The following is a 23683-nucleotide window of genomic DNA, read 5'->3' as shown; positions in this document are numbered from 1 at the left end:
CCCCTTTCAGATTTATTCTGAAAAGCTTTGTTCCTACTGATCCACACACCAGATGCTACTGTATTTTCTGGATGTCTGAACTCTCCACTCAAAACCTGTCAATGTCTTTTGTATAGCTGTTACGTGCAGCTAACTGAAAAGTGCTATTCGTGTACCATGTCATTCCATGGTACGATTTTTTTCTTTTTATTTTGCTAATAGAAGCTCTTAATGCAGTTGCATTTGTGCTGGAACAACAGGGTTTATACAGGAATAACTACGTCAGGACTGCACAGGAGATTTCTGATAACTGTGTCATCCAAGAACATGAAAAGATGCGTGATGCAGAAGCCCGTGTGTCAGCAAACCTAGGCTTTTTGTGGTGCGTGTTTTCCTCAAGCAGCTAATTTTATTATATTTGTACAAAATACAGCTTTACTGGTGCTGTTTCATTTGCTTTGGAGCTCTTTGCCAGCGAGGAAGACTGCAGTCCTACCACGGTAAGGTAGTGCTAATGTGGGCCTGACCTTATGAGGGTTCCCTAGTGGATGCATGTTTAAACCTGAAAAATGAATCTGTACTTGAGAGGTTTGCTTTCTTTAATATTGCCAAGCTGCCAACTTCTACCAGAGGTGGAATTAGTACCAGCGAAAGGAGCATTGGACAGCTGGGAGATTGCCTTAAGAGCCCCACCGAAGGATGCAATTGGCTGCTGTCAGCATCACCTCCGTGGAAGGGTGCGAGGTGTAACGAATAGTTCTGGCTGTCAGTACATAAGGTATTGCATTGTTCTTAGGAATGATTTCTGGTAAGAATCAATACAAAACTGAATGTAAATAATAAAGTATAGCACTGGAGTAAAGCCTTTCCAAAGGCTTTGTCTGTTAAATACCAGAACATACCTGGAGCAGACGAGTCTGGATACCTATTCTCACAGAATATTTTTGAAATAATAAGAGGCACTGAGAAATTCTGTATAAAACTGCAGTGTGTTGGGATGCAGACCCAGTACTTTCCAAGGAAAATTCCAGCAAACAAAAGTCAGTGGTTTAAAAAGATCCTGTCAGAATGCCACTTCTCCGAAGGCTGTTTTTCCAACCTTCTGTCGTAGTGGTTTCAAGTTGTGTTAGAGCTAAGGCAGGCTTCAGCATGGCAGAGCTGCTTAAGCTGGTATGTCACATGCGCAGTTCATGCCTCAGCATTTGCTGAGCACCCAAACTAAAGGATCCAGAAGCACACCTCTTTGAACCCAAATCGGCAGGCTCTCTGAGCAGCTAGGGCTCTCACCCTGTTTCTCAGTGGCAAGAGGTATGAGCCTTAAGCGGTTTAAACTGCTGCTTCCTACTGGCCCCTCAGAATTAAATCGCTTGACACAGTAATTGGCATGTCCTCATTGCCTGAAGCCTTATCGCTTTTAATGATGTCCAAACAAATTAGCTATTAAGCAAGTTATGAAGCAGCTCAGTGGGAACTGACTTGGGTAAGCTGAGGATCAAAGCACGAAGCTGTAAAATGAGTCCTGAAGTGCTAATAACTTCTAATAACGTTAAAAGAGAGAGAATTAAATTGTGGAAAGGTTGGCTGTGTCATATTCTGATGATTTAGAGAGGAGCATAGTTGGGATGCGTTGCTGTTTGTATTTTGACTGGAAGAAACTAGTGAGAAAGCATCAAACTAGCATGTGTGCTTTAAAGGTGTTCAAAGATGAAAGAGAAGAACCAGTTAGGATGGATCTATTTTCTCTGCACAGCTCCCTGAGAGACAATGAAATGTGTTGTGCTTTTCTAAATTCCTGGTTGCCCTCAAGGTGCAGCACCAGGGGAATGAGATTGGATCTGACCTTTCCCGAAGAGCAGCTGAATGTGGTCAGAGCCATTGCCAGCAGTGTGTTTACCTGGCTGTGCATGAGGACTCGGCTTGATCTGAACAACTTGAATCCGTAACAGTATGTGCAAAGTGAGAATCCAGCTGGTTCCTTTGTCGTACACATTTAGAAAGGAGCATCCTCTTCTTATATTCTCAGTAGATTTGATGCAGTGCTCAAGGCGCAAGACACACAAAACCTTTCTGTCTATCCCTCCCCTCCTCACAGCTGTTTCAGAAACTGGTGTGGGTTTTCCTTTCCTGCCTTTCTTCTTCTTCATCTGCTTTCTTGTGCTTGCTCCCTCTAGTGTTCTCATGTTGGTGCTGTTTCGTTCTGCGCTAGGCCAGGAGATTTAGTATTAAACTGGTTTATTTTCCCTGCACTTCGCATAACATGGGAATGACATCACCCTACCTGTCATGCCCTTCAAAAAGAAAAACAGCACTTAGTCTCTGCAACCTTACTTCACCTCCTTATATCACCATAGCAGCATGCCACTGCCAGCCTTTCACAAACCTTAAGGCCAACTTAAAATTCATTAGATTTTCAAAAATAAGCCCGTATCTTTTTGATGATTTCCAAGCCTTTAATATATTCTCAGTTCATGGTTTTGGTATTTCTTCTAAAATTTTCTTTCAGATTCAAGGAGCTGGGATATTAGGAATAACGTAGGGTATGACATTTGGGATTTAGAGCCCCCAGATCTGGTAACTTTACAGCAACAATCATTGCACCCAGATGTCGTGCTAGTTCACTCCAGACTTTGATTTACTCTAGCTGCAAGAGCTTTCTTAGTGATGAGATGTACCATCCTGCGTATTAGTCAAAAATTGGGAAATATGAAAGGGAACTGGAGATCTCTGGATCACTAGATCACTGCTGTAGAGAGAATGTGTAATTAAGAACGGGGCCTCCTCTTTACACCACGTTGAAAGATTCTATACAGATTTTTTACTGAAACTTAACTGTTTTATATGCTGTACAAATGTGTGTTACTTTCATATATATCTCATTTACATGAGAGTGTCTGCATACTTCTTTGTGCACATATATATTTCAAAGATGAGAAAATATATTAAGGTCTCCTTTTTAACAAGGAATCCAGATCTAGACTATAGAGACTAAAGTCTTTCAAATTCAGGGCTTTTTAGTTGGTGTTATAAATAAAGTTGGAACATTTCAAACAGCCCTCTTAAAAAGTGCACATGGTCTTCGTTCATTCATTACTGAAAATGAACTGACATTTCAGATGTTAAGAAAGAAGACTATGTAAGAGCAAAAGTAAGAGCAAAAACTGAGCTTTTGTCTTTTAGTTTAGGAATGATCCATTGCTTATCTGTACTATATAAGATAAGCAAGGCAAAGAAAAGAACTTAAATTACTGTAGCATAAGTGTAGTCTGTGTATCCCTGGTACTACAGTGATAAATGTTTTGAATTAGACCGGCATACAGTTCTCTCAGTAGAACTAAATTTAGTAATAAATGAATAAATAAATATAGGTTATAGTCAAATGTTTTAAAGTAAGTCCAGCAAAAGTCATCAGATGTCACGGTCCTCTTCATGGACCCCTCAACACCCTCGTGTTGAATTGTGACGTGATCTTTGGTTGGGGTTCAGGTTTATAACTATGAGGAGAAATCCCTCCTGACGCTGGGTAGATTTGGAGGCAGTTGGCTAGGGATGAGGAGTTCTCTGCTTTTGCAGGACCACCGAAGCAGAAGAGTTTCCTTCACGGATGCCCGTTTGCATGTTACGTGGGGGGATGCTATCTCCAAGAGACAGGAATGTCTTCCTCAAGTTCCCAGGAGTGCATGAGTGGGTGAGTGACAGCTGAGCACCGAGTCCATGGTGAGCTGCATGTCTGCTGATTACCACCTTCCTCTGCTCACCCTTCCAACAAGCGATTTCCTGAAATCTATTTCAGAGAGTTTGCATTTTTGTCACTCTGCGTTAGGCTGCGGTGCAGTGCGGCGTGTCCCTTCGTGCCGCAATTGGTCCTGCTGTCCAGAATGGGACACTGCACCTTGGGACATGGTGTGGGTATTGGGGAATTTAAGTCACCAAGCTTCCTCCAGCACATCTTTCATGTTGTATCATCAGCTGGTTGCAGAGCTGGCTGCTGGGTGCCCCCTGCATCACGAGGGAGTAGAATAAGCGATGCAATACCCCGTCTTGACCAAAATGATCATTCTCCGGGGATACTTGGGCGTATTCCTTCTAGCTCAGTGGAGTAATCTTACTGGGTGGTAGACACTTCCTTGCACGCACAAAAAAAGAAGAAAACCAACGCTTTTGCTAAAAGCCCAAAATATTACCGTATAGCATATGGCGCCCTAAGATAGGAGTAAACTTGTGGCATCCGCTTCTGTCTGGCTTCCTGTGTTATGTTAAAGGTGTTGCTCTGGGATCTGTAGTGTAGAAATGGAGTTGCTACGGGGCATGGAAAGTGTTTCATCTGTGCCTAAGAGAAAAGCAGACACTACACAACTCCTTAGAGGCTGTGTATCAGATGAGTACCCTGAGAGTAAGAGCCCAGCTATGGTGATCCATGTGGGAACGTTATTCCTAATTAGCTGTGTCAGGTAAAGCAGCCCACTCCTGGTGACCTCATTTTTTGTGGGTGTCTCCAGGATAATCTGAAGACACATTGCAGCAGGCCAGAAGGTGAGAGGGACTCTCTCGTGTCAGAGTACAGAAATACCAGCAGTGACCCAGAGCTGTTCCCATGTCCTGGCCTGGGAAGAAGAGCTGCTGGGAGCAAGCTGCTCTGGACTCCTGATGTCAGCTGGTGGGTATAGAAAAATTCCAGTCCTTTTTTCTCCTTTCACAAGGTTTTTACAGCAGTGCCTGTTCTACAGAGTCCCTCCTAATTTACACAGCTGAAGTGTGAGGAAAGCCAAACTACTCATATCTATTTGGTGAAATTATCTAACTAGTTACGTAGGTGCAGACTGGATTATTTTAACTGCTGCAGTGTACACGTGATCGTACATTGCAGAGAGGTTCCGTGGCACGTGTAAATTGCATGATGTTGCTGAGTACACCATTTGCTTTTTCAGTGGAAACTCTTTTTCCTATAGGGTGGCTGTACGATATTTTGGGCACTGGGGAGCAGGTTCTGGAAGAGCAGGCAGTCCAGATTGCACTGAGGACAATGTCTGTTACAGGCCTGATTGTGCAGCGTGCATGGGTTTGTGCTCGAGCCGAAGTAACGTGCGTTTTGCCGATAACGGTCCGTGCCCTCTCTGCTTCCCAACAGCTGGCTTACAGAAAGAAGCACATGGTGAAGTGGCACCTGCTGAAGCCTGGAATGACAGTCATAATCCGGGAGTGTCTCATTATCTGATCAGCAGTAATACATATTTTCCTCTCATTGCTGTACCCTTGAAGAACATGGCTAAATACAAGGTGCCTTACGAGTTCAGGGGGGCATTTTCAACAGTGCTAATGGTGCCAGCAAAATGACATTATTGGGATATGATTGCAGAATCCTGGCAACAGGAATGAAAGGCAGCAGAAGTGCTGCTCCTTTTGTTCTACCTAAATAATACCAATCACTGGCCATGCTAATGGTACCTTCAGTGAGACGTGCCAGTAGAAAATCAGTGGCTTTTTTTGGCATATGCATTCCTAGAACACTTTTTGCAATGTGACCATAGGGGGTTGACACAAATTACTATACTGCTAGCACAGCTGTCCTACATAAGTTGTTGTTGCATAAAGTTATAATTAATGATTTTAACGAGTACCAAGGCAGGCACGTTAGGAATCTGCACTACAGAGCTTCGGGTTCTTTAATAAGGCACATCTGTTATAAATTATATAGAGGTTTTTTTTTTTGCACGTGTGCTAAACAATGCTGGGTTTGACCACTTGCAGAAAGATCTTAATGGGATCAAACCTGCTTCAACAACTGGCTGAGGGCCTTGTGGCTTCTGCATCATACTAGCTCTGACAGGACAAGCTTAGCCACTGTGGAACAGGATGGTGTTGGGTAGGGAGATGAAGTCAGCATTGTGATGCAGCAGTAGTTGGTCAGAATGGTTGTTGCTGGCTTTGTGGTGGTACTTGTGAGGAAAGGTGTATCCTAGCTCCCCTGCTGCACCCAAAGGATGCTAGGAGCATGTGGAAAGAATAAGCCTGAACTGGAATAACTGGAACTCTAACTGGAAGCTCTGAGTGAAGCAGTATGATGGCAGCCAGGGGAGCCATAAATCAAGCAGGCCCATCTAGAAAAGAGGACACTTGCTGTTTCCCTTTGTTCACTCATTCCTTGAAAAATATTGTCATTGGTCACTGAGTATTTTGAGCTCTGAGAAAGTTTAGGATCACACCCAGGATAAGTACGTCAGGCCTATTGATACACAGCTTGCGCTCTAGAAAACCTATAGGAGGTTGCAGGAAAGTGCAGAAACAGTAGGTAAACCAATATTTACATTTTTCCTTTCTCATCTGCTTCTTGAAAATAGCACAGAAGAAAGGAGTTGCATAGAGGGAAGCTGTATGAAGTTATTTTTTTTGTTAACTTAGTGTTTCCTCTTACAGGGTCTGCCAAATACAGAGCAAGGGAAATCAGACTTGTTTAAAATAGTTTTCTTCTTCTTTAAACAGAAGAAAATGACAATACTGTGAATTTGGCATTATTTTCTGACATCTGAACTTGACAACAGAGAAACAGTAGAAGAAACTGTATTGATTTGGAGTGAGGCCAAAGTTCAGTGAATCAGGACTCAGAAGAGAAATGGAGAGGAACAGGTTACTTACAGTCGCAGTCCAGCCATGGAATTTGCAGAACGTGGGTCTTCCATTCCCAAGACAACTGAGCACAATATTCTCAGTTTGGTAAGTCTCATTGCTGCTGTTGCTGATTAATTGTGGAGTATGGTCTCAAGAGCTGCTGAGCGCTGCTTACTATAGTTATTCTGAATGCTGATAGTTCACAAGATCAATATTTTTGCTCTCCTGAGCCTTTAAGTTTGATCCCATATGAAAAGCATTTTTCTTTAGTCAGTAGGAATGTGGCCTTTGGCGTCTCTAGCTGCAGCTTTGCTGCAATCCTTGGAATTGGGTGGGATGAGAACAGTAAGTGGTTCTGGGCAGAGTGCTGCAGAGCCCGTGTTACAGGACTTCTGTTCTGTAAGCGGTGCTGCTTCAGCCCCTAATACTCTCCATTGCCCCTTGGGGAGGGAGGGAATGAGGCAGAAATGTCAAGCAGTAGCAGGTTGTTGCTCAGAGGGAAGAGAAGGTAAAAGTTTGATCTTGTGAAAGATGTTCCAAAGTTCCTAAGAAAAGAATTCCACTGAGCCTCGTTGCAAACTGGCCATTAGCAGGATTACGTCTTTATATCCACAGAGCAAATAAGTGGAACTGAAAGGAACGCTTTCAGAGGAAGGAGAATCACTCCCTGAACTGTTTTAGATGTTAGCAGCAGCAAGACACAAACAATGCAGACATGTTGAGAGGTAAGTTAAAAGCCTTTTGGTTCACCTTCAAGCACTTTGTTGTAGGCAAAACCAGCATGGGATCAAAATGCGACTTTTATACAGAGCTTGTTTACTCAAGCAGTGCAAAGCAGGAACTCCAGCTTGGTAGTGTCAGATCCACAGAACATTTTCATTTTTGATCTGTTCACTTTTATCTGAGACAGTAACATACTCTTCTCTCATCCTTCCAGTCTCTCTGCAAAGCAATTTTGCTGTCAGTGCATTAAAGGGGGCTTTCTGGTGGTGCGGGGAAGCCTCTGGCTTAGCCCCACTGCTGCACTGGTTGGTGCAGATCTCTGGTTGTCCTGTAGCACCGGGTCTTTTCTCCGTACAGACAACAGAAAAGGGCAGAAAGAACACCCAAGGCAGGCAAATATAATAAGCAATGTGAAAACCTCTCTTACCCGTCTCCTCTGTTACATAGTCTGAAGCACCTTTATTCTCTGTAATGTAGGTGCCACCGAAGTCTGCAGGTAGGTGGTTTGCATTCAGCTTCATGTCAGCGACAGTCAGCAGGGGCTGGGCTGTTTCCAAGAGCAAATATAAAAGGGTGCTCTGGTGTGTTTGGGCTGAAGCAGGATGAAATAAAGGAAGTGTGCAGGGAAACAGGTGGCTTTCTATGCATCAGTCCTTGGACAGATGAGAAGTCCTAGTGAAAATTATGCAAGACAATGGTACACCCCAACATCCCAGTCGGCAGGTCTGCTGATTACATTTCTTTGGTGGCATGAGAACCATTCACTGCATCCCCACAGCAACTGTCTGCCATCTACAGAAGGAATGGCAGCAGATGTTGAAGGGTCAGATTTGATTGTTGGTTACTGTTGCTGACACCTTTTATACTTGGAGACGTGCTACAGGATCACACTAATAACTGATGCTCCTTCAAATTATCTGTTTCCCTTATCCTCCTAACTTTGCTATTTCCTGCTTCACGGGAAAAGCTTCTAATACCAGGACCAGTATCCTGCTTTTTCACAGATGGTTGCTGAGAGGAGACACCTGGCACTCTCTGGATCTCTTTGCATTGCTCAGATAATATTAATTACAGCTCCAAGGGAAACAGCCACCTGCTAACCTTTGACTTGATACTGTTTGTATTATGAATGGCACGGAACACAATTCTTTCTCCGCAGACACGCATTTTACCCTGCTGAGAGTAATTCATTGCCACTTTCCCGATTTCCGGATACTCCATTAGTGTTCGTGGGGCCGGGCGCGGGGCACTCTTGCTGATTACAGCACAGGGAGAGTGTCGGGGCTTGTGCCTGCTGTCTGCTGCTTTGCTCCTAGCTTGACTTGCCAACCTTTACAAAGGTGTCACGAGGCTGAGTGTATTGATGTGCAGAAAGCACACCACTTTGTGTACAGAGGGCTTTGAGATCACTGCATGAAACATGTATTTTATTCATTTTTTTTTCCTGTGCTTTAGAAGGTCTTTGTTACCTTTATGCAGAGCCAGAGAGCTAAATATTTTCCCAGCTTCTTCTCTAGTCCTCTTGTTAACAGCCCCTTCCTCTGCAGCCACAACTTCCACGGCGACGACCACAGGGCAGGGGGGAAGCAGGGAAAATGGGGAGGTTTAAGAGATTTAGAACACGGAGAAGAGAGAATGAGCATGGCTCTACAAAAAGATTGGGCTCATTACGATTGCCCAAAACACTTCTTCCCTTTCTCCACACCCTTGCTTCAGCTTTCTCCACATATTTTCTCAAATAATTTCTTGCATTTACTGTACAACTATAATTCTCTCCCATTAGTACCTCACAACGATTATGTATTTATTCTCCAAGGGGAAGTGATTGTCATCTCATTGAGGAAGGGTTTAATTTATCTGTAGCAGAGTATGTTTTACTGATCTACTGGAGGTATTTGTGTGACTGCATTTGTCTCTGCTGCCTGGAGCTGGGCACTTTCCCTCTCCCCAGCAGTGACATTGGACCACCCAAGGGATTATCCTAGTGAGTGCAAATCAAGTAAATGCTTAACCTAGGTTATATTCTACTGAGAATCTAGATGCAAGATCAAAAATTGTTTTCCCTTTCTCATTCCTGCAAAGTCAGATTGTTTCTTAGGCAGAAGGGAAATACAGAGTGACTCACTGACGTGCAAGACCCAGATAGAGATTTCTAAGTCACAGTTATGGGTCTGAGGGAAAGCTGCATGCTTCAGAGCTGTATTAATAGAATTGAAAAGGTCTGGAATGTGTTGCCTGCTCAGTTTTCCTGCATGTGGCTGGGAACCAGAAGTTGGCAATATCTCCATGCTAGTGGTATCCTCTGGGAAGTCAGTAGCTGATCTGTTTGGCTCCCAGAGGACTTGTGGGTTCATCGCAGTTACTCTCTTTTGTAACTAGGGAAGAGCCAGAATCTGAAAGAAAGGTGGCTCCCTCTCTTTTTTTTTTTTTTTTTTTAATTTCCTTTCAGGACTGACTAGATAGGGTTTTAGATGTCACTTCATATGACCAGTTTAGAGGAGATGACACATGCCTGTCCCTCTGGACTCTGAAGGACAAGCCAGCTCATTTGAAAAGTGGGAACGTACTGTACATGTAGGCGGAGGAAGGCAGCAGCATTCAGTGTACTCCCCTAGCTAGTTTTAAAAATCAGGAAGGGAGTTTAATGGAAGAGTGGATCCAAGTATCCTGTGTGTAGCTCTTGGATTCAGGCATTCTGGGACTCTCTGAATTTTGGCTCAGGTTCTTTGTGGCAGAGGATGAGCTGACTATCCCCGAGTGCAGCACAGAACTGCAGAGTCTGCTGGACACTTCTGGTCTGGGACATCCTCTGAAGGCAAAACCAAGCAATTTCTGCTCCTCTGGTGTTTTAAAGGGGGGCGATGAAATGCCAGCTCCCCTGCTTAGCATCTGGCCTCCTTTCAGTACCACAGCAATAAGAGTGCCACAGACATGTTCAGTGCGCCATCCCTTGCCGTGCTTGCGCAGAGAGGGGTTTCTGAGGGCTTAGTACCACGTTGATACTTGCTCTTCAGGACACTCATAGAACTGCTTTCACAGCCATCTTACCCCACATGCCGGTTCCTTGCTGTCTCATCTACTAACAAAGTTGCTTCAGTTATGAAAATGGCTTCAAATACTGGAAAAAAGTGGAGCTCTCTGATGCTCTTGTCCTCCCTGAGGGGGTACTTGTTCTGGAGTCACCTTTTTCCTTCATTCTTCCTCTAATGAAAAGCACTATCCTACGCCCAGGGTTTTCTCCTTGATTCTACCTCCTGATGGAAACATGGTCTTTGAAAGATTCCTGCCGAAGAAGCTGTTTTCCTCTAGCTCCACCAAACTGCTTCACAGAGACATCTACTTTTACAAAACTTTGTAGCAAACAAACAAACATTCAGACATTGAAGAATTCCTTGTGCTGTGGGTACCGGTGTTTCACCCTAGCACAGTTAGAGACTGGTTTTTCCCTTCTTGGTGTCAGAATACAGTGTTTCTGAAAACGATAAAGCCAGAATGAATCGCCTGCACTTAGCAAAGTAAGGCAGTTCAGTGAGTCCGTTTCCAGATCACCCGTTTTGAATGTATTTGTTTCATGAGACGCTTCAAAACTTCAGTTTTCTCTTCCAGTCTGGGACAGAAGAAAGTTTGCGGAACAAAAATTCTGAAGTTCAGTCGTTTCTCAGTCCTCAACTTCTATTTTTCAGTCCTAGATTTTTAATATATCATATTTAAATGAAAAGAACAGCAACAACAACAAAAAAACTTGGAGAAGTATTTCTAAAGCTCTTCATGATCTTTCACTGTTGTATCCCTGTCCTCCCCTATACTCTCATCCATCATCTTCCCTTGCTATGCTCTAATTATAGATGCCTTGAGGCAGAGACCTGCCAATGTTTCTGTCAGTGAAGTGCCAAGCACCTCTATGATGCTTTACAGATAATCATAGAGAATGCATATGTTGTGAAATGTTGATTCCCTCCCCCCCCCCCTTTTAAAAATATGTATGCCATATCAGGCAGAATTAAATTTCAGTGTGCCATCCTTCTTTCAGTCAGATGTTAAATTAACTTCCTTTTCCTCTGTCATTCTTGCTTCTGGCAAATGAGAGACAAGGGCCCCTCTCTCCTCTTCTTCCCACCTCTAATAATTTTGTTTCAAACCCTAGCAGCTTAGATACCAGTCCTAGTCCCAACAAAATAATTTGAATGCCTAAGGTATGTGAGAATAAGGGACAATCGCCTCAAATATCCCTTAGCCACCCATGCAGTCTTTGTGCTTAATGAATTTCAAGTTACTACTACCTACTGTGATGCAAAGTAAGAGGCACCGCATTTAATAAGAGGCTTTATAACTCTCCCTGTCTTTACGTAGAACTCCTCAGGAAGTGAGCACATCCAGCACCAGCACCTTGCAGAGGGAAAACCATCTGACAGATCGTCTTCTGTGCTTGTACAAGCCTGGTTTCCAACCCCAAAGCATCTCACAGGTGACCAAGTGTTGCAGAGAGTGCTGTTCCTACAAAATCCCTCTTCTCAACTTTCTCATTTTTCCCTGAACAAGTTATTCATCATTAAAAGGAGACAGGCACGCAGCCCTCAGGAGGCTCAGGGCTTCTCATCACCAGACGTGTCAGTATAAATCTGCCCCCAGGGCTCTCGGTGGTGCAGGGTGGCCAGCTGCACAGGCGCCCTGCTCGGCGATCAGCTGGAACGTAATGCAGCAGTTGCCAGATAAGTCACTTACTGATTTATTGAATGGAGCAGTGGGGGATGGAAAAACATTTCTTTGTGCCTTAATATAGAGGCAAGGGAGACAAGCACCAAAATTCAGTGTCTGGAGGAGCTGGCAAAGCCTTTCTGAAGTGTTTGTGTGACATTAGCGCTGGGAAGTGTTTGCAGAGGTCCCTGGTGCTTTTGCCTGCTTCTGCTTTCCAGATTGCCGGGCCTGCTGTTATGCTATCTGCCAAAGTGCCTGCAGAAATGTGCACTCCCACTTGTGCAATCCCGCTTGTAGTGATGTTGGCTCTGCTTGCAGCAGCATCAGTGGTGGTCTGTGCCTATTGTGTTGCTAAATATGTAATATGCAGGCTCCACAGCTGAGATTTAAATTGCTTCATGTCACTGTTCACTTAAGTCTGAATGCAGATGTTGCTGTTTACCATAATGAGGTTTACCTTTTTCCCTGTTTGCTCCCTTCCATCTTGTGCCTTGTATGGCTTTCCTTTGCAACGATGACACATTTCCACGGTGAAATGACAACTCATAGGGAAACAAATGGAAGGAAAGACTGAATGATCTCAAATCAAGTGAGAAGCCCAGCAATGATAAAAGCTTCCTACGATACCAGCAGTAGCTTGTGCATTTGTGTGCATTTGTGCGTGTGTGGGTGGGTATATAAGAAAGGAAGAAAATCTTTGGTTTTGAAGTCTCAAGTCCTTTGCAACAAGATAATGATTTCAGGCTGAAAGCAGCATTTGACTGATCTTCTAATGGAATTCTTGGGCAGAAAAGATCTATTCAGAAAAGTGGAAATTAGAGATAACTGATTACAGCACTGACCCTGTATTACATTAGACCAAAGCTAACTCTTCATGGCCACGGTTCTTTTTCAGAAAACTGAATGTTGTTTTCTGCTTAAGAATCTAGATACAGTTGTTCCAAATTCTCTTCATAGAAAGAGAAGAAACATCTATTGGCTTTCTCATTTTTTTTTCTGAAGTCTGCTCTGCATAGATTTGCCTTTTGTCAACTGTGAGGAGTCTGTCTTGAAATCAGGTGATTTATTCCTCTTTCCCCAGTAAGAACTTGGGAACAAGGAGTTTTTCCTTAAGATCTGTATTGATTCAATAGTTTTGTATTGATATTACTGTGTTACAAGTTAGATTGTACCCAAATATACTGGAGGAACTTTAAACAGATAGTGATTCGTACAGTTGTCATCACAAGTGTTTCTATGGATATTTCCAGCTCTGCAAGGTTTGGCTTTCCAACTCGAAGTGATCCAGGATAGTGACATTAGGAAGATCAAAGTAAGATAGAAATCCATATAGACATCAATTTTATTGCTTGCCCTTTTAAAAATAATTGATTAATCCCCTGATGTATCACCAATGTATCTGCCTCACTAACTGTTAGGCTACATAGCTGCTGTCTGCCCAGAAATCCAGCCTGTTTAACCACGTCTGCTGCTGATCTGCAGTCATGGTGTAACTCCCAGTATCCGTAGAAGTTGGTCTGAATTTAGGGACATGTAGTGCACCTCTCTGTGGAGCACGGTATCCATAAGTCCAAAAGATTCAGTGACCTGAGCATTATTCTGTAGAGCGATAAAGAGAGACAGCTGTTAAGTCAGGCAGCAAAATCAAAAGGTGTGATGAAAGACGATGATCACAGAGGAAGGCATCCAGTATCCCAGGAGAAGAGGCTCCTTCTAGGGAGGACTTGGTGATTATTCCTGGTTAGGGCTTAGTGAAATGACTAACGTCTATGCAGATTATTCCAAAATTTTCAAATTCTGAAGCATCTGTCAGTGCTCCATTGCTGAAGACAGGGTGCTGGAGACAAGCATCTGGACAAAACACTGGAGATGAGCTGTGAGCTCATCTGGTGAATCATTTCCTATAACTCTTTTTTCTGTGAGACACTCACTTTCCCTCAGATGAAGTTGACTTGTTTTCCAGGAAGAAGCCTTTTGTAAGGAAAGGGTTTTGACCCATGAGGTCCAGGTCTGTGAAAGATGAATGTGATGGCATGAGCTCCTAAAAGTGACCAAAGGAGGGAGAAAAACCTGCTTTGTCTTCCATCTTATTAGTGTTTTATCCTGCAGTCTTCCTGAGAAACCGAAATCCTGCTGGGCTGCAATCTTGGCAGAATTGTCATATGGGATTAGTGGAATTGTTCAATGTTATCAGAGTTGTGCTTTTTATGATTTCTATCATGGCAGTCTTCAAAATATTGTGGTCTGCCAAAAGGCCATTTAAGGTAGAAGAAATCCGCTTAAATGAGAAGAACGCCATTGAATGGTAACTCAGAGAAGCTTCACCCCAAATGTCCTGTACAGGAGGGGCCATTCTGCCCCAGCAAATGGAAAGATGCACCAGGTTGACAAGGTAAATGGATGTGAATGCCATTTTGAACAAGAGAAGGGAGAAGAAATTAAGCAGGTTTCTTCGTTGTAGAGGTGTCCAGGTGCACGAACTTTTACGATCTTACTCTGAGAGAGTATTCGTGGTGTATATTCAGTTTGCAAATTGTGCCTTGAGTTTGTATGGCTAGTGCATGCCTCAAGGGTTTGAGATGTCAGCTGGGAAAGAAATTTGATGCTAAAATTACTTTTTTGTTTATTTTTATTTTTTTGTAATCTCGTTTCTTGTTTAATAATTAAGGTTTAACCTTTTTCTTTGCTAGAATTAAATTATATACTTTCACCTTTAATCTGCCTGATGTTGAGTAAATTGAACTGAAGCTAGCAAACACAAAACAGACTTCTTTTCCAGAGGAAACATATCTGTTTAGAACAGTAAATGTAGGAAGCCTCTCGATGTGTATCTGCCATTTGAGGTGAACCTGATAATTGAATACATTTCCTACACTTCAAGAGTGAGTTTGAAGACTGGTATGAGCAGCTGTGGAGTGCTAGGAACAAATCTCTGTGTCAGTAGAGATTAACAACTCATAAATAGCTATTCTCCAGTCATCACAGTAAGCTGTAGAATTTCAAAGATAATTGATCAGAATACAAAATAGATTAAAATTAGTCCTGTATTTCAACAAAATACATCGATTCTATATGAATAACAGCACAGCCAGCAAGGTCTTGATTTCTTGCATGTGGTTTTCCGTACCTTATACCCCATCTCATCACTGTGGTTTTTCTTTAAAACCTTAGTAATTAGATCCTACCTCATTGGGACTATATGCTCTGCTTGTCTTCAAACAAGCTAGCAATAAACAAGACCTTCCTGCTGATTACAGCGTGACTCTGTGCTAACATCCTAATAAAATCAACCAGGCAGAATAAAGGCTAGTAAAAGAACTTCACAGAGTTCTAGGATCTGTATGGGGTCTGTCTGCAGCCTTATTACAGTGGCAGTGACTGGAGGGAGAAATTATATCCCACTTGTTATGCCATGTCTGCCTAAACTTGAAAAATCTCTAACCAAATGTGTCTCCAAGAAAAGAAATGTGTAGTTGTTGTAATTTCAGGGGGATAAAAAATTAATTCTGTGTATTTATGTGTTAGTAAAGAAGAACAAATTTGTACTGCTGAATGTGATGCAGTTTCAAAGGAAATTGAAGCTGGAAGATGCAAGTTAAGACCTTGAACTACAAAAATAGCTGTAGAAGTGAATACGTAATGTGACATTACACAAAAGGATTAGTGGGAGTGAGAGTAACGTTAAACTTTGCTCTTTAATAGGCAGTGTGGGACACAGTCACGCTCAAAGAACCAGACTCAGATATTATCACTGCATCTTCATCTAAATGATGGACCCCATGCTTGTAGTTGAACAGAATGGCTCATCTTTGAGTAGGGGAAAATTATATTCATCAGGTTGGCAGTTAGAGCAGAGAACTGGATGGCTATCTTTGAAAAACGCCCTTGGAGCTCAAAGACACTCGGAAAAGCTGCAGTGACCTACTGATAATATTAGCTTAGAGCAACTACCAGCAATTTCTTCCCTTATGTAAGGAGGGAAACATGGGTATTTGAACAATGATCTCCAGAGGTAAGGGACAAGAACTTTCAGGGTGCAGAGAGGCAAGCCAAGCAAGGACTCAGCTGTCATCCCTGAAGGCAGGACACAGTGGTATGATACTCAACTGCCTCATCAGACAGAAGAGTACCCCACCATGGAGCTGGAAGGTTTTCTCTCAGCTGCAGACCCCCTGGCTGCCTTTGATTACACAAGAATTGCCCCACAGAAAGGGCACTGCCCTCCTGCTACCAATTTCAGGGAAATTACCCTCAACAGATTGACAGACAGGTGGAGCTTCATCATGCAAATACATGGCAGTAATGGGCCTTCCTCGTCGGAGCTGGTGGAGAACCTCTATTAATGGTTGGAGGCACAGAAGGTGCTGCGCAGCAGATAAAGTCAGACTCTGTACAGAAGCAGCAAGGCTAACTCAGGCACACTGGCTGTCATATTGCAGCAGCTTACAAAGTAAGAGGGAAACAAGAGCTTGTTAATTACAATCCTCTTAACCTCTTAGCTATCCCTTTGACCAGAAAGTAGGGATTTGCTCCTTCTGCATAATCCCTCTTCCTCCTTGGCAGTAAGAATTTCCGGTTACGCGCTGTTTGGGGAACAGAACTTAGAGACAAAATGTTCAGACCTGTGTCCCCCCCAAAGCAGCTCTATGTGTATGAACACACAGCAAGTTTCAGCTAGTTAAATCTGTTTCTAATTCTGTATTTGAAAATGAGCTTAAATGCCAGTGGTGATGTAATGTTCATTTACATTTAGATTCCGTTTCTATTTATTTTTATTCCTATTAACTGGATGTAGATTCTAGCAGTTTGGTGGTTTTTTTTAATCTATCCAGGCTCTCTTTGATATGAACAGCTCATTTTTTACTTAAAGCCTGCCAAATTTCATGCCTTATTGATTCAATAAACGAAGAAGAATGACAGGTAGAAGGGGAAATGGATGTTTCCTCCCCAAGGGAAGGCTTATAAATTTCATATGAACTGTTTCTGCAGGAAATGCTTGCTCTGATTGCCACTAAAATGGCCCTGGAAGGAAGTTAGAGGGTATCATTCACTTCAGGTTTGTCCTGGATATGCATAGCTGGAGTTGCATTTTGGTTTTAAGATATCTCCTGCACCATATTCCATAAACATGAACTGCCTGTATGTCAGAGATGGCTTAAAAATAACTGGAAGTCTCTCATCTGCAGCCTCTCTGCGGTTCTTTGCTCTCGGTGCTGCTGAGTACTCTTGACACTCCAGAGGACAATCCTGGAGGTAGGAGCTACCGAAGCATGCTGCAATTAGTTGTGTCATCTTCTACAAATAGGCACACTCCAAATGCAGGAGTTCAAGTAGTTCCTCAGTCCCTTTGTATCCACAAAGCTTATGGCAAGGACAAAGGAGCCAGGGCATAAATTAGCAGATGGCATCTGGAAATCCAGACTCAGAAGAGCGTGCCAGGGGATTAAGGCAGGGATCGGAGTGCTTCTGAGCATTGGGTTCGTTTATTCTCCCAGGAAGATCGGGGAGATTTATCTTTAGAAGAAGCAGAAGTAATAACAGCTAGGGTCATCAGCAAGATTTCTCCAAGTACTTACTCCCATAAATATCCACTGGGATGACAGAGTTCCCTAATGCGGTGGTATTGAAAGAGTTGCCAGAATAACTAGTTTTCTATTAGGATACACAAGACATTTGATGTCTCTCAAAACTGTTGTTCCAGGCTCTCCAAAGACACAAATACACTGGTTATACTGGATGCGCCTACTTATATTTTCTTTAGAGCAGAGAGGTTTACAAGAGCCCTATTTTTTAATTTAAGATCCTGAGATAATTACATGACTTCAGGAGGCAAGAGACTCATTGTACTGTGACTCAATCCAGGCAGGCATGCAAGTAAGAGACTAGACAAGGCACAGCTAATAAGAAAGCTCTTTATTGTACACAAAAAGTTACATTAAACTAGTGTTACAAAGGCTGCAAATTGAAGAACTCGGCAATCAGAAAATAGCAGAATGGAGGTTGGTTTTACAAATGTAATTAGCCCTTTTGCCCGTTTATACTATGATATACCCATTAATTACCTGATCCACATCTTTTTCCAGAGGACTCTTGTCTTGAGGTTAGGTATTGTTGCCAGCTTTATGCTTCATTAGTTTACTTTTTAGCAGAGCACACAAACTGAGCGTAGTGATTGCTTTCCTCTCACTTTTCTGCTGTGGTTAACTGTTCTTACAGTGCAAGGCTGCAGGGAATGCCAGAGTGCACACCATACACAAAGAAACCCATCCTATGGCTTCCCACAAGTCTAGCAGAGTAAGTATGGCTTTCTTTAATTTACTGGCAAAGTTTCATGATACCGGTGGTCTTAGAGACATCGGTCTCGTCAAGGAACCTGATTTGCTCATTATAAGGAAAGTTGCTGTGCAATTACTTCTGTGCTTGGGCATTTCCAATCCTACAGACCTAATGAGCTGTGTTTACCAATGGTGCGCACTGAAGTAGCTCCTACAAAACTCTGAAATTCATATACTGGGATGAAAGTTGATATTTTAAATAGATTCAGTCAGATTCACAAACAAGAACTCATCAAATCCTGAAAGACAATTTCATTTAGTTATAGCTTTTATTTCCTCACATTTACTTGCTTACAATTTTAGCACTTCTCAAGCTACCTGCCTCTTCATTTTCCACGTTCCTCTCTTGCTCCCTTCCCCACTGGGACTGCCAAGACCTGATGGGAGAAAAAGAGGCCTTTAAAAATACCTTCTGTAAAAATCTTCCTCTTCAGAAACCCCTCCGTACCTACTGTGGATGCTACCTGGATGAGCATGCAAACAGTGAACGTGGACACCTATGGTTTGCGATGTGATTGGGAATGGTGTTCTCTGCAGGCTGGTCGGAGACTGGCCACGTACTGCTTTTTGCCACTAAATAGACATGGGTCCTTCAGAATAGCTGCTATGCTGTTCTGCTTCTCGTGCCATGTATACAAAGTGCTAAGCAGCTGCTGAGCAGGACAGCAGCCTTCTCAGCAGCAGAAGCCTTTTCACCTCTCTGATCTCAGCCCTCATCCCAGCTGAGGGGTAGGAGTGGAAGGCAGAGCAACTTTGCTCAAGGATTGTCTCCTTTTTCTTTGCTTCAAACACCAGCTCAAGAAAATCAACTGTCTGCCTTTGATCCTCACAGATACCCTGTCAGGAGGAATGTTGCCTTTCATTTGATGATCATTTTTGCAGACAAAAAAGGAGAAACGTGCTGTGTCTCCACTGTCGAAGAGCCAGACGCAAGCAGACCAACCTGGATACGTGTGCGGAGAGGCCACACGTGGGGAGTGACACAGCCAACGGCAAACAAGGACAGCTGGTTTGTGGAGAGTCACTGGGCCTGATTCTCTTCTCTTTCCCAGCCCTACACTTTGTGGAAATGGACCTTCTGTTTTAGCCTAATAACGAGTCCAGAATGCAGTATAATGAGTGCGAGCGCCGTCAGACAGCAGACCTTAAAGTTTTCTCAGCCTTTCAACAGACATGGGCAGACTTCTGGCCCTTTTGCCTGGAGCTTTGATTAAACTCTTGCTAAAGTTTCCCTTTGTTGATATGTTCCCTTTCAGGCAGAGGTGAAGAGTAGGGGGAAAAGCAGCTTATGTCTGAGAGCATGCAGGCTCCCATCTCTGTGCCTAATAACGCCGTGGAGATCTGAGCAACTTGTTGCCTTTCCCTGCTCGCTGTCTTGTCTGGCTGGGTCGTGTGGCTTCTGAAATGCCTTGCTTAGTGAGGGCACTGACTGTGATGATTGGCAGCTGTGCCATGTCAGAAGACCAAACTGGCTCAATCCACGGCAGGGAACTTTAAAGCCTTAAAAGAGCAGAATCTCCACTGCTCACAGGAGGCCATTAATGATTTTCTGCTTTTGAATCTAAGTTTAGGATGTACCATTAGAATCCCAGATAACCTTATCAGAGATGTCAAAAGGAGTTAGTAAGAAACTCTTGCTGTTTGATTCCTGTGGGACCACAGAAGCAAAAAAAAAAAAAAAAAAAAAAAAAAGAAAAGATGCAGATACAGGGGAAAATACTATCGCAGGGAGGGCTCTCCTAACCTCTGAAGGAGCATTAACAAGCATTAATAGATACCGGAAGGCAGTATGTTAATAACAGAATATTGGTGTTTATCAGGCACTGCGGGATGGGTGAAACATCTGATCACAGTGCTGATAGTGAGGCCATGAGATGTGTTTCAAATTGGCTGCAGATTGTAATTAGCTTTTTCCCCTGGCTTTTTTTTTTCCTCTTTCCTCCTCTCATTCTGATATGCCACTCTCAGTACTTAAACATTTTTTTTCCTGTCAGGATTCAGGAGTAAAGCAAAGCCATTTCTGATCTTTCACCATGACTAGTGGTTCCTGAATCTTGTTAATGTTGTCAGATCTTATCAGAAAAACGACACAGACGTCAGCATCAGCCCTCTGCCTGACAGTGGCTGCCACCACCCCGAAACATGGGGACAGAAGGAAGTGGCATCTCTGTCTGTTATCTTTAGCTAGCACAAGTCATGACGCAAAAGGTGTGTTAAACTTTTCCTATGTATATTTCCTGCAGAACTTACACAGTGCTCTAAAATAATAGAATGAGGAAAGGTGACTAATTAATTTGCAATTAAAGGTTTCTTCTTTCAGGCATCCATTGACGTGAATTGCAGCTGCTGCTCCACTGCAGTCTGCTGCAGCTCGCCATGGACCAAGCGCTGCTTGGCTGCAGTCACAACGCACGTGAGAATGCCATTAGCATTTAATCCTAATTACCTTACGTGGTAAGCGCTACTATGTCATCTTATCCTCCTTTCACCATGTAGCCATACCTAGAACCCAGATTTCAACCTATTTAGTGCTAGATTCTCTTCTTGCTGCCCTGTAAGGAGTACTTCTATTAAACTCGGAAGAATGATTAGGCTCTTTAGGTGAGGCAAAAAGCAGGCTCTCAAAGTAAGCCTCTGCCTGCCTTTTTATTTTTTCTTTCTTTCTTTTCCTTCCAAATCTGCCGCCTTCAAGCTAGTCCAAGACCACTAGTCTTAATTCTGAAGAGTATAAGAGTTTTCATGAGTACCTGTGACTTTTCTCACAAGTTGAGATTTCTCTTGCTTCTTATCTCCCATCCATGTGTTAGGAAGTTTTAATGATCCAGTGGAGATACTAGAATATAGCAGGATGATGAAGGAAGATAAAGATATGAGAAGAGAAGTTGGGAATCAGTGGACAAGGGCCTTCTAGGTAGCTTATTCCTCTGCCTGCTTAGTAGATTATGCGAGACTTCCAAGCTTCTGGGCTGCACCATGCTCCTTTTCAAAAGGAGCGTTTCACTCTGACCATGTTAGGGCAACCTCTCAGACCTGAGGGAGGTTCCCAGATACTTGTAGGGGGAATCTGATAATAAACAATAGTCGTGAGTATCTTAAAGTTTAATCAGAAGGCAGATAAAAACATTAAAGTCAGAATTCATGCAGGGTGGAGCTTCTAAAGCATGTAATGAATTGCTGGTACTTGTTCAGGAAGCAAGCAGCCTTGTTCACACTGTCTTTACTTCAGTCCATTGAAAAACAATTGATTTCCATGCCTTTCCCTGGATATTTCCTATGGATATTTCTGGGGAGGCAGAAACAGAGAAAATCAGTTTTTTCTTCACTTTGTGCTGAAACGCATAACGAAGGCACTGAAGATTAGCAGTCATGGAAGTTCTGAAAAACTCTCGTTCTTCTACCTTTTAGAACTGAAATAACATAACTGTACCTTGGCATCATCTCCTGATGTAAGGCAGCAGATACAGCTATTGAAATGTCTGTACATGCTGCAAACTTCTCTCCCCCGTCATCTGCCAGAGCTACAGCTGAGACCACAGGAGAGAAATGAGTTCAAAGCAATGCCACACGTTTGTCTCCTTCTCCTTGTCCAGAATGATGACTGCAGCCTTTCAGCCCCTTGAGAGATCTGTTTCTCAATAGCCAGTAAACCCTGGCGAAGCATTAGGACAGGTCCTTACAATGAGACACTTCATCCTCAAACAGTAATAGGGCTGACGTTCACTTATCTGCCCAGCCAAGACTGTCAGGTGATGTGATACAATCAAGTCATTCGATTTCATTTGATTGCAAAATGATTGAATCCTGATACAAATAGGATAACATTGTATGGAGCTGTAACGGGTCTAAAACCAACCTATTAAGCAGCCCATATCTAGCTGTGTTGTGATGGAAGGCTCCTTGGCAAACCCTGCTTTTCAGCATTTTGGACCCCCTTCATTTAGAAGCCAAACCCGTACCCAGATGACAACTTCAGATACTATTTTTCAAGATGATATAACATAGAAAAACAGCAAAGAGTGAAGCCAGTCTGAGAAGCTTTATGGGTCAGAGGAGTGTAAGCGTGTATCGGTGCCCTGGGTGACCAACCTCGGGATGGTGTGCTTGGGAAGGGAGAAAAATTCCCCTCTTTTAGCTGTGAAGTTTGCAATAGGGGACAGAGTAGCTGAGGAAGGGAAGAGGTGTAAAATGGTAGGGATGCCGCTTCTTATCAAAGCATATAAAATAACTTTTCCACCCAAGCAAGGCCCTGCAGAGCGGCTGTCTTCCTCCATTTTCCCCTTGACGTCTTCTTGTTATTCCTTTTGTCTCTTCAAAAGGAGACACTGGAAGAAATGTGCTGCGGTGCAAAAGTATGCTGTCTACCCATGGTGCAAACAGCTGTTAGCTAAGAAATGAGATGCTCAGAGAGGCATATTAAAATACAGGGTGATTTTGATGAGCAGTAAATTTCTTTTAGAGGATGGCATGGTTCTGTACACCAGATCTCTTCCCTTTGAATAGAAAGCAAAATATCAATCCTTCCTTTAAAAAAAACAAAAGGTTTTAATTGTGCGAAAAATGAACATGAATGCCTCCCCCTCTTTCATTTTAGGAAAAAAGACTGACTAGGAAACTAATTAAGTGGTTGGTTAACTTTATGCATATAAGTAGCTTCATTTGATTTTAAGTCAAGTTGCTGCGGCTCCCTATTGACAGCATCAGCAGAAAGGCAGGCGACTAAATCTCCATAAAAATGCCGTTAATCTTGAGAAGACCTTGAATGGCTCCTGCGTTCCCTAATGGAGCCGTTCCTGCTCTTTTCTTTTCACAGCCTGTGAGGTACACGTTTTCTTGTGTGCCAGTAAAAATACAGTAATTCAGGAAGAACCGCGAGCCTTCCTTGAAGTAATAATCTGCAGCTCCCTCCCATTGAATAGAAGTAGAAGTTGAGAGCGTGTTGTGAGCCTGCTGCTGGCTCAGCCGTGCAGCAGGTATACAGGACAGTGTCAGCCCCTAGCTCAGGTGAGATGCCTGTCAGGTTTTTTCAATGCATGCTAGGTACATTTTAGAAAACAATGATACAGCGTATGAGATTATAGACATTACACGGTGTCCTTCACAGCTGGCATCATGTGGTTCCTTATGCAGGAAGACACAAACTTGTGCTCGTTCATCATAAAGGGAAAAAAAGCTTTTCATGCATTTAGGCCTAGGCTCACAGCAGAGACAAGAGGTAAATCTGTGCTGTATTTTGGACGTGAGCTTGTGGGATTGAGTGCCAAGTCCCCTCATAACACACTGTTCTCAGATGTACCCTGAAGCACACCTTTTGGTAAACCTTGGGGCATGCAGAGGGAGCACCTCGGGCT

At 43.1% G+C, this 23683-nt stretch overlaps 1 long non-coding RNA gene across 1 annotated transcript; it reads left to right on the top strand.

Annotated features, from left to right (window-relative positions):
- The first annotated feature begins 5745 nt into the window (after nucleotides 1-5745).
- Nucleotides 5746-11898, top strand: LOC121077337. Its single transcript, XR_005823986.1, has 4 exons — nucleotides 5746-5839; nucleotides 6457-6687; nucleotides 7198-7307; nucleotides 11656-11898. It is a non-coding gene; the product is annotated as an uncharacterized LOC121077337 (long non-coding RNA).
- The last annotated feature ends 11785 nt before the right edge of the window (nucleotides 11899-23683 follow it).

This window comes from Cygnus olor, chromosome 13 (genome assembly GCF_009769625.2).
Source record: "Cygnus olor isolate bCygOlo1 chromosome 13, bCygOlo1.pri.v2, whole genome shotgun sequence".
Classification (NCBI taxonomy): Eukaryota; Metazoa; Chordata; class Aves; order Anseriformes; family Anatidae; genus Cygnus; species Cygnus olor.
This window is presented reverse-complemented; position numbering and strand designations above follow the sequence as displayed.